Consider the following 14,900-nt stretch of genomic DNA (forward strand, 5'->3'; position numbering starts at 1 on the left):
TATCCTATTCCAATAAATTTTGTCAAGCTTGTCTCTAATGCCTCTGTAATTCCCTTTACTCCACTGCAATACCGATGCATTTAACTTTAACTTCCCCCCTCTCAAACTGCAGGGTGAATTCCATCAGATTATGATCACTGGATCTGAATGGTTTCTTTACCTTAAACTCCCTAATCAAATCCAGTTTGTTCCACAACACCCAACCCAGAATAGTAGACCCCCCAGTGAGCTCAAGCACAAGCTGCGCTAAAAAGCCATCTCATATATGTTCTAAAAGTTCTCTCCCTTGGGATCCAAAATCAGCACTAACCTGGTTTCCCCAATCTACCTGCATATTGAAATCCCCTAAAACTATCATAACAATGCCCTTTAGTACTTACATGTATTTTCTATCTCTCATTGTAATTTGTCGCTTACATCCTGGTTACTGTTTGGAGGACTGGAAATAACTTCCATCAGTGTCATTTTTTCCTTGAAGTTCCTTATCTCGAACCATAATGATTCTATATCTTCTGATCCTATGTCACCTCTTTCTGATTTGATTTCATCTTTTACCAAAATATCCATACCTTCCCCTCTGCCTACCTGCCTAAACTTTCAATACAATATGTATCCTTGGATGTTAATCTCCGAACTATAATCTTTCATCCACAACTCAGTGATGCCCACAATGTCATACGTGCCAATGTCTAACTGTGCTGCAAGATTCTGTATACTATGTGCACTCAAATATGACATATTGTATTCATTACTGTTTTAAATTTTGTCCCCCTGTTCACACTGTGATTCATCCCACTGACTGCAATTTTGCCTTGTCACTTGTTTCCTCCCTGTCAGTTTCAATTCACACTGCCTCTGCGTGTATACCGACTGCTCATACTCAACCCTATAACTCATCCACCTGCCAAATTAGTTTAAACCACCCCTCCCAAAGAGTTCTAGCAAACTTGCTCACATGAATATTGGTCCTCCTCGGGTTCACCACAATTGTGTAGGTCATACTTTACCCTGAAGATATGCCAATTATCCAGAAATCCGGAACCCTGTCCCTGCACCAGTTCCTCAGCCACACATTCACCTACCAAATCATCCTATTCTTACTCTTCCTGGTGAGAGGCACTAGCACAGTCCAGTGATTTCTATCCTGGAAGTCTTTCTTTTCTGCTTCCTACCTGGCTCTCTAAATGTTCCTTTCAGGTCCTTGACCCTGTCTCTACCTGTGTAATTGGTGCCAAAATGTACCAAGACTTCTGGCTGCTCACTCTTCTTTAGAATGCTGTGGACTCAAACCAAAATGCAGTGGCATCTGGGAGGCAACACACATTCAGGTATTTCTATTACATTCACTGTATTTCATGTCTTGTCCTCCAACTCTGGAATCCCCTCACTACTGCAGTCCTCTTCTCCCCACTTCACTACTGAGTCAGAGTGCCAGAGTAGACTTGTAGTCTTTGAAAATGCTCCCAAAATAAATCCAGAAATCATTTCATGTAAAATAGCAAAGGAAAGTATAATATGATATAATGCTTCTGCCACTCACCTCACTTGACAGGTTTTTCCAATCACTGGTTAGCTCTCTTTGCCATTCTGCTGGAAGTGTGTCAGTATTCCGGACATCATTTTGCAATGTTGCTACATTATATGGGGCTAAAAAGAGAAAGTCACCCTTGTTGGATAACTGATCTGGACGAACCTTATAAGAGTATGTTCGAGAGAGTGAGCCATTTCCAACCAACTCCACGAAGTGAGGGCTCCCTTTATAATCAGGTACAGTTTGAAGATATAGATGGGAGTTTGGGTAACTGTCACCCCTGTCCCATCGGCTTAAGCTGCAGCATGAAGAAGGCGATTCACAACAGGAAGATCTATTTCTATCAGAATGGCACATCGTCACAATGAGGATGATTAGGACCACAAGAAGAATGGAGGAGGTTGACGCCAAGGTTATGATTAAATAAAAAGCTAAATTTGAACCATGTGGGATGTCCTGGGGTTGTGTAGTTTGGTCTCTTAGAGTATCCATAGCATCATCTATAATCAATAAATTGATGGTGACAGTGGTGGAAAGGGAAGGATGGCCGTTATCTTTCACCATAACAACTAATGTATGAATATAATCGTCTTTTTCCGCCACAGGACGGGATGTCCTGATTTCACCGGAACCTGGTGCTACAGTGAATAAGCTGGAATCAGTAGCCTGAAGCAAATGGTAAGACAGCCGAGCATTCTGCCCGGAATCTGCATCTACAGCCATCACTTTGGTCACAAGGTAACCCGGGTCAGCAGAGCGAGGTAACCTTATTTCAGAATTGTTCTTATTCAAGGGAGATATGAGTTGGGGAGCATTATCATTCTGATCCAGGATGATAACATTCACAGTCACATTGCTATCCAGTGGGGGAAATCCAGCATCCCGGGCTTGGACGTGGAACTGAAAGTTTTTAATTTCCTCGTAGTCAAAAGAGCGTCGGGAATAGATCGCCCCCGTGTCTGGGTTTATTGAAACATAGGTGGAGACTGGCAAATCATGAATTCGACTATTCACGATGGAATACGTCACGTGTGAATTCTTATACTGATCCGGATCCAAAGCGGAGACAGAACCTATAGAAGAATCAGGCGGGTTGTTCTCAGCCACATAGACTCTATATGAATCTTCCACAAAATCTGGGGCATTATCGTTAACATCAGATATTTGAACCAGGATGGATTTGTTGGTGGAGAGTGAGGGAGTACCTGTATCGCTGCAGACAATATCAACCATATACTGAGTGGTCACCTCTCGGTCCAGTGTCCGACTGGTGACAAGCGTGTAGGTGTTCTTTTTGGATGTTTTCAGATTAAATGGTACACCTTTCGCAATGTGACACTGAATCTGCCCGTTCTCTGCGGAATCCCGATCTGTTACTCGCATCAGGGCTACGAACGTTGCAATTGGTTCATCCTCCCTTATCGGGCTTGTTACAGACATTAATGTTAATTCCGGTGCATTATCATTCACGTCACTAATCTCCACTATAACTTTGCAAAGTGAAAAGTGAATACTGTCCTTCGCTTCTACGTTGATCTCGTAAAAGCTGTTCTCCTCAAAATCCAGTTTTCCTTTTATTCTCATTTCTCCCGTTTTGGCGCCCAGACTAAAGAGATCGCGCACTCGAGACGGGGTACTGCTGCTAAAGGAGTAAGTTATGTCGCCATTGGGACCCTCGTCCAAATCAGTGGCGTTGAGTTTTATAACTAAGGTACCTATTGCAACGTTTTCAGGTAACTTTACTTTGTATACCGTCTGGTCGAATACCGGCCAGTTATCGTCCACGTCAAGGACATTGATGGAGATTTTAGCCGTGCCTGACTTCACAGGGTTTCCGCCGTCAATGGCTGTCAAAAGCAATCGATGGATTGCTTGTTCCTCCCTGTCCAAAGACTTAGTCAGCACTAATACCGCAGTTATACTGCCGTCACTGCTATTCTTGACCTCTACAGCGAAATGTTCATTGGTGCTCAGACGGTAAGTGCTGATGGAGTTGATGCCCACGTCGGGGTCGTGCGCGCTCGGGAGCAGGAAGCTCGTTCCCGGTGCCACTGACTCCACGATTTCCAAACGAAACTCCTCATTCGAGAAACTGGGGGAATTGTCATTTACATCCAATATCTCGATTTCGGCGCTATGTAACTCCACGGGATTATCAATTATAATCTCATTACTCAGAACGCACTTACTGTTCTGTCCACAGAGTTTCTCTCTGTCTATTTTAACATTCACAAACAGATTACCGTTATCTAAATTTACCTTAAAATACTGCTCATTGGCATCGGACATTATCCGGGGTTTGCGATTAGCTAAATCCTTCACGTCTAATGCTAAATCCTTGGCGACATTCCCAACAAAGGCCCCGCGCTCCAACTCCTCAAGAATTGAGTAACGGATTTGTCCAGAGACATATTCGCAGACACAAAGCAGGGAAATAAAAGACCACGTTAGCATTCTCTGTCCGAATTAGTCCTCGCATTCGGAGTGCGGTGGGGAACGAGACGGGGAGATTGCGGCAACCACCTGTATGCTGAGAAAGATCGAAATTTTTTTGATGAACACTTGATATCCTCTTCTAGCAGTTGAGAAAGATTGTGTGGTAAAACATGGCTGTTGGATGTGAATGTAAACACTAAATCTCTGCTTTTCTCTCTTTCCGGTTCTTCGCCGTGCGCGGTATAAGGGGAGGGGTGATGGGTCTGTGGCAGCATATGAGTACCTCATTGGTACACAGCGACACAAAGAGTCTCGGCCAATAATTGCACGATACAATCGTTAAAGCTGGTTGCGTCAACAGTGCAGAAGGAAGTTGTCATTTGGCAAGCAGTTTCATTCAGGGTAAAATGTTTCCTTTAAGAATATGCACGTATTGTTACAAACTCCCACCGCCCGTCTGCATTACTTTATTGTTTACAATTTTCCAAAAGTCAGAATTCATTTCATCTTTACACTGAAAATCATTTCTACAACTGTTGTTCGTCAGTTCCCGAATAACAATGGCGAAGATACAACTCTCCAAAACGTTATTGTGAGTGGAGCACTCTTCCGACCACTTTTATTTCATTGATTAGTTAAACTAACGATTCTCAAGTTTAACAATACAGTGTTTCTTACCAACTTTTGTCTGTTTATATAATGACTGCTCATTTTCTCCGGAAGAAAATATGACTCGCTTAACGTTACGTAGGTTTCGGTGTGCTTACGTGCCTTGACTGATATTTAATATACCAGTGCATGCTATAGCCTGTGCAGTTTAAAATACGGTTAATTAGTTCTAGTGCAATCGTAACTACCCCAAATGTCCACTGTAATTTTACAAATAATCGGATCCATTTTGCTGCTGATATTTAAAGGTTAACGCGGATTTCTGATGAATGCCAGCAAATCGGAATGCACAGTTAATCCACACTGCCCTCTTAATATTCCGGACACAGTCAACAGCAAGGACAATAAGTTAAAGACCGCCAGCAAAGAGCACGATTTTAATTTTATTTGTGCTATAGTAATGATACTATCCGTATTATATTCAGTCATTGAAGTGTTTCAGCACGACATGTTTACGGTAGCCATTCTATCAGTGCATGCTTCAGACAATGAATTGACAATGATAATCGATGTAGGGTTGCAAGCCTGTGAATAGGACAGCTCATCAGACCAGTTAGTTTTAGTACTCCCCAGTGTAAATGAAGTTGCCATATTGAGAACAGTAACACATACCATGTGCCAACTTAATTTTGATCAAATTAATTAGCAGGAAGGGCAAACACTGCAAAAGGTTATTCTATTGCAAGTTTGTTTACAGTCTGCTGATTAGATAACACACAACAAACAGCTGTTCAGCTAATTACTGGTAAACTGCAGAACAGTAACAGATCAGTAAGAAACTCAACCACTGCGTTTCGTCAAGGCTGAGATTAAACTCAAGCAAGCGAAATCAAGAGTATTTTGGAATAACGAGGAAAATGTTTGGGTTCCGGGTTCAGTAGGATTTTATTGCATGTGATCATGTGACTGTAGGATTAAATTATTAAGATCTTTCAAATCCAGTTTAACTGTTTATACATGCAAAACATTTTGCAGATGCTAGAATCCTGAATAGCACATAGAAAATGCTGGAGGAACTCAGCAGGCCAGGCAGCATCTATAGAAAGAAATAAACAGTCGCCGTTTTGGGAATGAACCCTAAAGAATGGTCTGGGCCCAAAACATCGACTGAGGTGCTGTCTGACCTGCTGATTTCCTCCAGCATTTTCTGTGTGTTACTCCAGCTGAGCTCTTTCTTTTGCTAACTTCCCTTTTCATAATTCCATATTCACCTTTTACTCACTTATTCTGACAGCTATTTTTCCTCCTATCCCCAGTACCCTCAGTTATTTTCTTCAAGATATTCTATCTCGAATGACTCTACTGTTGTCAGCTTCTCAACCAATGCTTCAGATCTGCTTTGTTGTTTCCTCAAAGGTTCCTCTTTGATCACATACCTGATCTGTTACATACCCTGCAAGTTGGTTTTAAGCCATTTTTTTACTTGGTAGAACCACAATAATTTCAGATAAAGACCATCAACTAGCAATGTTGACTCAGTTTCTCTTTCCAAAGACATTGACTGCTTCTAGCAATATCTACTTTTGGGCCAGACTTCCAGTATCTGCAGATTTCCCTTGTCCTCAGCTTCCAATCATTCATCCCCCACAGTCCATAAATCTTTATGTAATCATCATAATTACTACCATGGCTTGCAGTTAAATTGGACTATTTCCATCTTGGCTTGTGATTCACTTCTTAATTATTTCTAGTACACATGCCTCTCAATAAACACAATGTCAAGCTGAGTTCCTCCAGCATTTTGTATGTGTTACTCCTCTCCATAATATCATCAAGAAAAGGAACCATCTTCTATTTTGGTTGTGGAGCAATGCAACACCAATACAAATCGTATGACCCAAAAAGTCCATGCCAATTATGGTGCCCATTCAGCTAACTCCTATTTTCTGCATTTGGCCCATTATCACTCTAAGCCTGGGGTCCCAACCTTTTTATGCTAGGGACCCCTACCATTAAGCAAGGTTTACCTGAGCCCCAGTTGGGACCCCCTGCCCCTTCATGCATTTTTCCAAGCATTTCTTAAATGATAAACCCAGGAGATTCCGCAGCTGCTGTAAATCCAGAGTAAACTGATAATGTATCTCGGCTCAAAATGACAACTCTTGTATTCCTCTCCATAGTTGATTCCTGACCTGCTAATTTGCTCCAACATTTTGCGTGAAAGTACAACAAAATTGCAGTATTATCTTAAAAGACAGTCTGCAGTTTGCACAATAATACAAACCATAGAGATTGGGAAGTTATGTTGCAGTTGCATAAGTTGATGGTGAGACCTCACTTGGAGTACTGTGTAGTTTTGGAAAAATGTGACTAAACTGGAATTATTAGACAAAACATTCATGAGGATGTTGTCAGGACTAGAGAGCCTAAGACATATATGTCAAACTCAAGGCCCGTGGGCCAAATCCGGCCCGCGGTGGAATTATCTTTGGCCCGCGAGATAATATCTAATTACTATTAAAGCTGGCCCCAGTAATCGAAGCGCCTATGGCGTATGATATGGCTAATGCTGAGTTTATTCAGGTACCAGGTTTTCAGGGTTTTTAGTGTTTATTTGGCAGTCTTGCTCAGCAGTCTTCTTCATAAGAAACGGAATTTGTAAAGTGAAACACTTTGTAGTTATAGCAGAGACTGAGACACATGAGAGCAGGCTGAAAAAACGGAGGCAACGAAAGCTGCGTTCGCACGCGTCCAACTGATCCGGCCCGCATGAAGCTGCATTTTGCTCAATCCGGCCCGTAGAAGAACGAGGGACAACCTTATAGGAATATTTAAAATTATGCAAGGCATAGATAAGATTTTAATAGAGCTGAAACGTTGGCCCATTTTGTCAGAGTTGCCCTGGATTTCCTGCATCTGCAGAATCTCTTGTAATTATGCTTGTTCTTTTAGTTTGCTATCCTGTAATGATTTGGGAATATGAATGCTGCTTAAATTGTCAGACAGAGCTGAGAATGACTTACTTCAGTACTGTGGAAGGTTATTGAAGTAAATGTGGGATCTGCAGATAGGCCTGGTGGTGGCTGGATGTCTAGTTGGTGATATAGCTCACTGCTTACACAGTTTCATTCTCAAAAACTACTCATATGCTCTTTTCCCATTGTGGGCACTTATAGGGCAGTTCCCAATTATCATTGGGGTATTCTTTTATTTACAAATTAAATGATTTTTTTGCAGATTTCTCTATAAGCTTTGCAAGAATGACTCAAAATATTTGCATGTATTATTTTAATTCTTCTAACTCAACTTTTGACCCCACTGTCCTCGGACTTCTGTTTTATTTAAACATTTCATTTAAATTGAAGAAACAGTGGCTCATTATTTGTGTAGACATCCATAAGTCTGAAGATTCAGCATGGAGTACAACAATTTCAATATCAATTGCTATTCATGATGCAACAGCCTCAGGGTTGGAATCATGCAAATTATATTGATGAGATGGAGTTGATGACAAAGTGGCTCTTCAAAATTCTGGGAAAATTGAATAATGGTCTAATGGGGGTTTTCTTCTTCTATACTGCTTTGTGTTATTCAAAAAAGTTATGTGAAAATTCTGGTGATTCCTACTATTTATTCTGCTATATTGCTCAAATTCTTCTCTTTTGTTTCTTTACACGCCATGATCATCTTTTCTCTTTGCTGTATTCTACTATTGTTATTTAAATATAAACACAAGGAAATCTGCAGATGCTGGAAATTCAAACAACAACACACACAAACTGCTGGTAGAACACAACAGGCTAGGCAGCATCTATAGGGAGAAGCGATGTCGACGTTTCGGGCCGAGACCCTTCGTCAGGACTAACCGAAAGGAAAGATAGTAAGAGATTTGAAAGTAGAGGGCCTCCTGTCCCATGATCCTTTCCCTTCTCCAGCTTGGTATCACTTTCGCCAATCACCTTTCCAGCTCTTAGCTTCATCCCACCCCCTCCGGTCTACTCCTATCATTTCACATTTCCCCCTCCCCCCTCTACTTTCAGATCTCTTACTATCTTTCCTTTCGGTTAGTCCTGACGAAGGGTTTCGGCCCGAAACGTCGACATCACTTCTCCCTATAGATGCTGCCTAGCCTGCTGTGTTCTACCAGCATTTTGTGTGTGTTGTTATTTAAATATATCTGTTTTGCACCCTGTCACTGACATTCTCAATGATACATTCCACCCCACCCACTTTTCATTCCCCTGAATTTGCTTGGTTTGCATCATTGACATTGTCTAATACTGCTGGAATTTCAGCAACCCGAAGTGTTAAATGCTTCATTGTGCAAATATGCCTTGTGAATGCAATGTCATGAGAAATAGTGAATCACATACAAGAGAAAATCTGCAGATGCTGGAAATCCAAAGCAACACACAAAATGCTGGAGGAAGACCACAAGACCATAAGACATAGGAAAGACGTTTCTTTCATTTAGTCCTGATGAAGGGTCTCGGCCCAAAATGTTGACAGTGCTTCTTCCTATAGATGCTGCCTGGCCTGCTGCGTTCCACCAGCATTTTGTGTTTGTTTCTCATACGTTAACTGCTTCATTCCCTGAATCATCCACTGGACTCTCTCCAATGACAACACATCCTTTCCGAGATACGGGGCTTAAAAAGGTTGACAATACTCCAAATGCGGCCTGACTGAAGTCTTATAAAGGCTCAGCATTATCTCCTTGCTTGTATATTCTACTCACCTTGAAATAAATGCCAACATTGCAATTGCCTTTTTTTACCACAAGCTCAAGCTGTAAATTAAGCTTCTGGGGATCTTGCACGAGGACTCCCAGACCCCCTGCACCTCTGATGTTTGAACTTTCTCCCCATTCAGATAATATTCAGCACTATTGTTCCTGTTACCAAAATGCATTATCATACATTTCCCAATACTGTATTACATCTGCCACTTTTTTACCCATTCTTCCAATTTGTCCTGCTGCAATCGCATTGCTTCCTCGGCACTTCCTACCCCTCCAGTTATCTTCATATCATCAACAAACTTTGCCACAAAGCCATCAATTCCATTATCCAAATCATTGGCAAACAATGTGAAAAGCAGCGGTCCCAATACTGATGCTAGAGGAACAAACACTACTAGTCACTGAGAGCCAGCAGGAACTCAGCAGGCTAGGCAGCAGCTATGGAAAAGATAAACAGTTGATGTTTTGGGTCATGTTTTTTCATCAGGGTCTTTGTCCAGCTTAGTATACTGCATTGTAGTTTATTGTTCACTGGGAGAACTAAAAGCAGTAGGGATGATCAAATTACAGAATTCCTCCAGTCAGTTCTCAGATATGGCCTGCCACTTTAGTTCTACATCCTACTCCCAATTTATCTGCTCTTTCTTTCACCTTCTGTACTGTTCCACTGAAGTTCTGTGTAAATTCCAGTAACTACACTATATTATCTTAAACTGAAAATATTTGGCCCTCCATACTCAATACTACACTTAGGTATTATAGATAACCAGCTATTCAAGTCTTGTATATTGGTAGTGAAGTGGTTGAGTTACTAGAGTAATAACTCTGTTTTAGCAACTCAGAAATGTAAATTGAAATCTCATAATGGAAGTTGTGGATTTTAAATACAGTTAAATGTAATGCGAAATTAAAAAAACACCTTTGTGATGTTGACCATGAAAGGACCAGATTATGATAGAAATCTTGAGCAACACGAAGTTTGAGACCGTAAGACCATAGGACATAGGAGCAAATTTGGGACATTTGACCTATCGAGTCTGCTCCACCATTCCATAGTGGCTGATTTAATATCCCTCTCAGCCCCATTCTTTGACCTTCAGCCTGTAACCTTTGATGCCCTTATTAATCAATTTAACAATGTCTGCTTTAAATATACCCAATGATTCAGGCTCCTCCACCACCTGTGGCAGTAAAGATCACAGATTCACTACCCTCTGGCTAAATAAATTCCCTTCTTCTATGGCCTCTGCTCCTAGACTTCCCCACTATAGGAAACATCCTCTCCATGTCAGCTCCATCAAGGACTTTCAATATTCAACAGGTTTCAATGCGATCCCACTCATTCTTTCCCAGGATCACTCTTGTAAACCTTATCTGGTCTGACTCCAATATCAGCATATTCATTCTTAGATAAAGGGCCCAGAACAGCTCACTATACTTCAAGTGCAGTCTGATCAATGTTTTATAAAGCCTCAGTGTTAGAAGGGAACTCAACCAATGAGGCAGCATCTAATGCAAGGGAATAAGCATTTGATGTTTCAGGTAGAAACTATTCATTAAGACTCTGTTGAGGACCATGTTTTGTGTGTCACTCAAGAGTTCCACATTTGCAGAATCTCTGTGTTAATGATAAAGATCTATCTGGCCCCCAAATAATAGTCCATGGTAGAAAATTTGCCATATTCACTTGTGGACTATACCTGATCCTACACGCACAACAATGTAATTGACTGTTAACTGTTCTCTGAACAGTTTAGCAAGCCATTCAATCATCACCAATGAGCTTTCAAGAACCTGCTCAAACATTACAAGGAAACCCACATGTGCATATCACCTACCACCCTCCTTCTGATGAATATTCAGTACTTCACCAGAACAATGTTTGAAAGAAGCATTGATGAAGGGTGTTAGCCTAAAACATCGAATGTTTATTCATTTCTATAGATGTGCTTGGCCTGGTGACTTCCTCTAGCATTTTGTATGTGCTGCTCTGCACTTTCAGCTTCTGCAGCATTTCTTGTGTTTATATTGTTGCATGCAATTGACAATAAACTGGACTGGTCAAAGAACACTGAGGCTGTCTACAAGAGGGGGCAGAGCCGTCGCTATTTCCTGAGGAGACTGAGGTCCTTTAACATCTGCTGGATGATGCTGAGGATGTTCTACGAGTCTGTGGTGGCCAGTGCTATCATGTTTGCTGTTGTGTGCTGGAGCAGCAGGCTGAGGGTAGCAAACACCAACAGAATCAACAAACTCATTCGTAAGGCCAGTGATGTTGTGGGGGTGGAACTGGACTCTCTGACAGTGGTGTCTGCAAAGAGGATGCTGTCCAAGTTGTATGCCATTTTGGACAATGACTCCCATCCACTCCATAATGTACTGGTTAGGCACAGGATTACATTCAGCTGGATACTCATTCCACCAAGATGCAACACTGAGCATCAGGAAGTCATTCCTACCTGTGGCCATCAAACTTTACAACTCCTCCCACGGAGTGTCAGACGCCCTGAGCCAATAGGCTTGTTTCCATTTGGCATGATTAACTTATTATTATTTAATTATTTATGGTTTTATATTGCTATATTCACTATTCTTGGTGCGGCTGTAATGAAACCCAATTTCCCTCAGGATCAGTAAAGTATGTCTGTCTATCTGTCTGTCTATGTAAAAAGACAACACAATGCACTTTAGCTGGGAAAATTAAATGACCATCACAAAATGTGAATTGGCTGCATCATTTTTCATCCAGCTCGGGAAGTCATGAAGAATGTACAGTACTGTGCATATGTGTTAGGCACATATATTAGTTAGGGTGCCTAAGACTTTTGCATAGTACTGTAGTAATTTCATGTATTGCACTGTACAGCTACCACAAAAAAATTCATAACATATATGAGTGATGATAAACTTGCTTCTGATGTAAGTGTCTATTGTGGAATGAGAGTGGGAAAGGGGCAGGGAGTGCTGAGGGAGCAGGAAGCACCAGGGATACATTCTGTAATGATTAAATACCAGTTGTTTGGAATCAAATGATCTTGCCTGCTGTCTCAGGGAGGGATATGTCTGTACCTGCACCATGACCTCCAACCCTTCCAGTACTTCTTCTTTGCCACCTGTCCCACTCCACTTCCACGGGACTCCACACTGTGACTAAGACTTTTGCACAGTGCTGTAGCAGCAAGACTTTGTCTGTGGCAGGTAAAGAATTAACTAAGATGTGGAATAAACCTGCTTAAACTTTTCCTTCAAAATCCTCATAGAGTTCTCACTCCATCATCCTCCCCTACCCATCCACCTTCCCCCTCACCTTGGTGTTACCTATCACTGGCCAGCTTGTACTCCTCCATCCCCAAACCCTTCTCCACCCCTGCCTTCTTATTGTGGCTTCTGCTCCATTCATTTCCATTCCTGATGAAGGCATGAAATGTTGACTCGATTGATGCTGCCTGACTTGCTGAATTCCTCCAGCATTTTGTGTGCATTACTCTGGATCGCCAGCATCTCCAGAATCCCTTGTGATTCCTCATAATCTGTCACATGAGCATCTCTCCTTGTCAATCATCATATTGACGATATCTGAAGTCTCATCTTCACATTGAGCAGATACTCCCCTTTATTGAAAAGGGAGTATTATTTCTAAATTTATTTATTTATAAATTTATTTATTATTTATTTCTAATTATTTAATTTAGTGATACAGCATGGAGTAGGCCCTTCAACCGTTATTTGTCATGTACATCAAAACATACTGTGAAATACATTATTTGCATAATCGTCCAACACATACTGAGATGTGTTTGAAGCATCCGGCAAGTATCACCATGCTTCTAGCACCAACATGGAGTTCCCACAGCCTATTAACCACAACTCAACTGTCTTTGGAATGTGGGAGAAAGCCAGAGCACCTGTAGATGCTTAGATCATACAGTTACACAGAACATATACCTCCTTACAGACAGGAATGGGATTTACATCTGGCATAGTAAAATATTTCACTCCCATGCTGTCCTGTGTTGTGGCAGTGAGTTAAAGGATAAACTCAAATCTGATCTGTGGGCTCAAAAACAGGCATCCATTGCACACTTTGAACCAGCAGCGGCTGCAGAAGTATACCCCACCATAATATATAACTTCATGGCGATCATACACCACCAATAGAGTCTAGTGAGGGATTACTCCCAAGCTGCATAGACAGGTATGTTAGAAGCAGCACTGGGTACATCTAAAACTTGGTTGTGACACACTACAATGTGTAAGTGAAAAATATACTGTAGATGACACAATCTAACGAAAAACAGAAACTGCTGGAAATGCTCAGCAGGTCATACTGCATCTGTAGGAAGAGAAAAAGAAACAATGAGACCTTCCATCAGAAGTACAGTAGAGAACACAATGATTGCAGATGACTGAAGTAAGCAATTGATTGAATTAAAGCTGTCTGTGGTGTTAGAACTCAGATGTTAATTATTATCACTGATTTATATGAAACAAAATGTATTCCTTTGAGGCAGCAATACTCTAAAATCATAAGATTATTACAAATTACAGAATTAAGAAACAAAAACTGCAAATAACTGCACAAATAAAATAATTAATAGTCACATAAATAAATGAATGAATAGATAGAATTATGAGATGTTGTTCATGAGTTTATGAAGTATTCAGAAATAAGAAGGTGCAGGGGAAGAAATTATTGGGTTGGGCCTACAGGCTCCTATACTTTCACACCCCCACCCAGTGGTAGTAAAGGAAATGGTCATGTCCTGTGTCTTGTATGGTAAAGGTCCTCAGAGATGGATGCCACCTTCTTGAGGAACTGCTTCTTGAAGATGTCCTCTGTGGTGAGAAGGGTTTCATCTTTTGATCCACACCACTCCAGCAAACCTACAATCACAATTGCCCCTAATCTAATCACATGACATTTACAATGACCTATTAACCTACCCAGAATGTTTTTGACTGTGGGAGGAAACCAGAGCACCTGGGGGAAAACCCACACTTTCCATGGGGTTTACATTCAGAAACTCTTTACAGGACAGTGCTGGAGATGAACTCCAAACTCCAGAACGCCTGAGCTGTGATAACATCCAGCTGACCACTATGTTACTGTGGCACCTGAATATAGTTGTACCCATAATGCAGCTGGTTGAGTCTACAAAACTCTGTAGCCTTTTGTGATCCTGTGCATTGGAGCCTCCATACCAGGCTATAATACAACCAATCAGAATGGTTTCCACAGTACACTTGCAGAAATATGTATGTTCTGTCAGTGTCTTTGGTGACATACTGAATTTCCTCAATCTCCTAATGAAGTAGAGCTACTGGCATGTCTTCTTCATGATTGTATCCATGTGGCCAAACTTAGATCCTCCCAAGATGTTGACACACAGGACCTTAAAGTTTTACTCTTTCCACCGCTGATCCCTCGATAAGGACTGGTGTATGTTACAGATTTTTATCTATTTCTTCAATGACTTTTCTTCCAATATAAGGTGATAATCGGTAAACTTGGGTAATGATTGAAGTTCAATTTCACTTTTAACTCCTCAGCAAGTAGAGTTAACCTGCCTGTCTGTAGTAAGA

General features: G+C 41.2%; 1 protein-coding gene and 1 long non-coding RNA gene across 4 annotated transcripts in view; one reads left to right on the top strand and one right to left on the bottom strand.

Moving 5' to 3' along the window:
• Positions 1–14,900, bottom strand: part of LOC140739553 (protocadherin Fat 4-like) — a 290,758-nt gene that overhangs the window by 156,383 nt on the left and 119,475 nt on the right. The window lies entirely within an intron of this gene.
• LOC140739254 (uncharacterized) overlaps positions 4,210–14,900 on the top strand; it is a 52,287-nt gene continuing 41,596 nt past the window's right edge. For all 3 annotated transcript variants that reach the window (XR_012101589.1, XR_012101590.1, XR_012101591.1), the window contains exon 1: positions 4,210–4,559. This is a non-coding gene — a long non-coding RNA (uncharacterized lncRNA). The remainder of the gene's footprint in view (positions 4,560–14,900) is intronic.

This window comes from Hemitrygon akajei, chromosome 15, assembly GCF_048418815.1.
Source record: "Hemitrygon akajei chromosome 15, sHemAka1.3, whole genome shotgun sequence".
Taxonomy (NCBI): Eukaryota; Metazoa; Chordata; class Chondrichthyes; order Myliobatiformes; family Dasyatidae; genus Hemitrygon; species Hemitrygon akajei.